The sequence below is a fragment of the Solanum verrucosum genome, unplaced genomic scaffold (genome assembly GCF_900185275.1).
Source record: "Solanum verrucosum unplaced genomic scaffold, falcon-dt-bn FXZP01000101.1, whole genome shotgun sequence".
Classification (NCBI taxonomy): Eukaryota; Viridiplantae; Streptophyta; class Magnoliopsida; order Solanales; family Solanaceae; genus Solanum; species Solanum verrucosum.
In genome coordinates, this window is record NW_026020111.1 from 295,899 (window position 1) to 300,135 (window position 4,237).

The window sequence follows — 4,237 nt, forward strand, 5'->3', positions numbered from 1 at the left end:
AACCACCTTCGTTGTCTGGGATTAAGCTCTTTCGGCTAAACATATACTGAAGGCTCTTGTGATCGGTGAACATATCCGGATGAACACCATAAAGATAGTGACGCCATATTTTCAAAGCAAATACTACGGAAGCCAACTCTAGATCATGGATTGAGTAATTCTTCTCGTGAACTTTCAACTGTCTAGAGGCATAAGCTATAACTTTACCATTCTGCATTAACACACAACCCAGTCCAACTCGGGATACATCACAATATACCACAAAACCTTATATACCTTTTGGTAATCAACCTCTTTTTCAATTCCTGAAAGTTTTTCTCACAAGCTTCAGACCATTGCAACTTTACTGTTTTCTAAGTCAACTTGGTCAAATGAGATGAAATAGATGAGAAACCCCTCGACGAACCTTCTATAATATCCAGCCAACCCCAAGAAACTCCTAATATCAGTTGGAGATGTAGGTCTAAGCCAATTCTGCACTGTCTTTATTTTCTGAGTATCAACTCTAATTCTATCACCGAAAATAATATGGCCTAAGAATGCCACAGACTTAAGCCAAAACTCACACTTAGAAAATTCAGCATACAACTCCCTATCCTTTAGAGTTTGGAGAACTACTCTGAGATGACTAGCATGATCCTCCTCATTCCTCGAATAGATTAGTATGTCATCAATGAATACGATAACAAACATATCTAAATAAGGCATGTATACTCTATTTATAAGGTCCATAAACGCTGCAGGTGCATTGGTAAAACCAAAGGACATAACTAGGAACTCAAAATGAACATAACAGGTCCTGAAAGTTGTCTTTGGTATATCACACTCCCTTACTCTCAAATGATGGTAGCCTAATCTGAGGTCTATTTTCAAAAAACAAGTGGCACCCTGAAGTTGTTCGAAGAGATTATCAATTCTCGGAAGAGGATACTTATTCTTGATAGTAACCTTGTTCAACTGACGGTAATCTATACACATTCTAAGAGAACCATCTTTCTTTCTCACAAATAAGACCGGAGTGCCCCAAGATGAGACACTTGGTCGAATAAAACCTTTCTCTTGGAGATCTTTCAAATGCCCTTTTAATTCTTTCAACTCTACTGGTGCCAAACTATATGGCGGAATAGAGATAGGACGAGTATCGGGAAGAATATCTGTACCGAAGTCTATTTCTCTCTCAGGAGGGACTCCGGGAAAATCACCTAGAAAGACTTCTAGAAAATCTTTTACTATTGGAACTGACTGAATAAGAGGCATCGCAACACTAGAGTCATTAACTCAAACTAAGTGATAGACACACCCCTTGGAAACTAACTTTCTCGCCTTAAGGTACGAAATATAATGACCCTTAGGCACTGCTGAACTACTCTTCCACTCTATAACTAGTTCACTAGGTAACTGGAACTTGACTACTCAAGTTCTATAATCTATTGATGCATAACATGAATGACGTCAATCCATACCTAGAATGACATCAAAATCTACCATATCTAACTCAACTAAGTCAGCCATGGAACTCTTGTGATTGACTGAAATGGTACAATCACGATGGACTCTCTCAGTTAGAATAGACTCACCAACAGGTGTAGAAACATTGAAAGGCTCAAGAAGTTGCTCAGGAAGAACATCAAAATTCATCGCAACATAAGGAGTCACAAAAGATAGACTTGTTCTTGGATCTAGCAAAGCATAAACATCAAAGTTAAAGACTTGGATCATACCAGTGACAACATATGGCGAATCTTCTTACTCTTGGCGACTAGTGATAGCATAAAGATGGTTTGATCCTCCGACTATCCCTGAAGTAGCTCCTCTAGGTGCAGCTCTGTCTGAAGGAGAAATTGAAGAAAATTGGGCTCTATTGCCCCCATTACCATTACCCTGACTGTTCTTAGGACACTCTCTCATAAAATGACCGTTCTGACCACACTTGACGCAACCAGTAGAGCCATCAGACACACCCTTAAGTGGCTCCTACCACACTTAGCACATGTCGGAGTCTTAGTACCCCCTTGTGCCATACTACCTTGAGAATGTGCAGGTCTAGCTCTGAAATTTTGGGAATTTTGATTTTGGAACTCACCTCTAATTCTTGGTGCAGGTGCACTAGAAGATGATGAAAAGGTCTCTTTTGTTTTCTGTTGGAAGGGAGACCGGTTCGTATTACCCTTTTGCTGCCCTGACTCATTCCCTAATGTCTTAGCCCTCTTATTCTTAAACTTTTCTTTATCCCTCATCTTGTCCTCATCAACTCGTTTCACATGGATCATTAGCCTTGTTATGTCCATATCTCCTTACAGCATAGCTGCCTTGCCTTTCTTGCTTGACAGACAAGACAACCCAGCAATGAATAAACTCATCCTGCTCCTCATGTCAGTAACCATCTCCAGAGCATAGCAGGAAAATTGTGTGAACTTCATATTGTACTCATGAACACTCATAGACTCCTTTTAAGGGTGAGAAACTTTCTTACCTTTGCTTCTCTCAGTTCTCGGGGAAAGAAACGCCCTAAGAAGGCCTCCTCAAACAAAGCCAAAGTCACAAGTGGTGCACCCTCAACTCGATTATTCTTCTGTTGATCAAACCAGATTCGAGCGACACCCTTCATTTGATATGAAGTTAGTTCCACCCTCTCAACATCAGCAACATGCATAATCTCAAAAACCTATTGTAGTTCTTTAACAAAGTTTTTCAGGTCCTCGGTGATACTTGAACCTGTGAAGCTTGGAGGATTCATCCTTAAGAACTCACGAACTCTAGAAGTATCAGCCACTTCCTAATGATTCTCTCTTTGTTGCCCAGCTTGGTTGGTCACAAATTGGCTCAACACCTGGATGGCCTCACGAAACTCAACATTGGTGACCTCTCCTTAGGATTGCACTTTTGGTGCATTAGGTACCCCTTGTTCATGTAGTTCAGCATTCCTTCTAGCCGGACGACCTTTAACAGTTTTTCATGGAGGCATGATCTTAAAGACACACGCAAGCACGAGTTAGAAAGAGACTTTTATAGAGATACACTCAATCGCACGAAATGAATATGAAAGAAGTGAGATAGTTCCTAAAATATTGCAGCCTCCTAATTATAGATGTGGCGTGCTTCACACCGATAACTAGGAATCTATAGATATGGCTTCATAGACTCCCTAGGACTCTTGAACTTTGGGATCTGATACCAAGTTTGTCACGCCCTGAGCCTACACCCCGTGATTGGCACTCGAGAACCATTGCTGGCCCCAAGAGAATCCTTTGTCTGGCTTAACTCTTAGCGGAAGACTTTACTTAAACATAATTGTACTTTAAAAGTAAACTGAAAGCTCAAAGATAACTGAGAATGTATTATAATTAAACATTCGCTGGCCAAAGTGGCAACTCAAGTCTCAAGCATAACTGAAATGGAAAGACTCGAGAACTAACATCAAACTAATTGTCTATGATGCCTCTAACAACTGAGATGGACGTCGGGACAAGACCCATGACATCCTAATGAACAAACTATAAAGCAGTAAAAAGGGGTCCTCTGAAAGCAATAAAGCTCACCAACAACTCTAAAGCTCAACTAGAATCAACGAAGCGATGGATGTTGATCCTGGTTACATGTATCTGCATCATAACAATGATGCAGGCCAAATGACATCAGTACATTGAATGTACAGGCATGCGAGGGGAATTCTAAAACAAGATATAAGCATGCGAGGGGAATTCTAAAACAAGATATAAGCTTGAAAGAAACTAGAAGAACATACATGGGCTCAACTCAACTCAACTCAACTTAACTCATTTCAATATAAAACAATAATATAAATATAATATAAAGAAAAGCTTTCAAAACATAGATAACAACTCTGCCAAGGTCGTCCTATACCTTGCCAAGGCATAAAACTATGTGATGATACATCAGTTTGCCTCACACTGCCAGGGTCATCCTATACCTTGCCAAGAGCATAGAACCTACCTACTAAGTGGATCCACTAGTCTATGCTAAAAAGCACTAAGGAATCATTGAAAAAGTATGACTCTTTTTCAACCCATGATGGCTACATGGTTTATGAGGGCTAGGAGTTGTCTGAAATCGCCTCTATATCGGTGCTCAATACTATTCCCAAAAGATACTGGCTCATATGTTTAAAAACATAACTTCTTTATGTGGTTTGAGATAATTGCTCAAAACTTAGCTCAAAGGATCTCTTGGAAATCAAAGTTTCCTCTATTGCTTAATTGTGAAATCATTTGTTCTT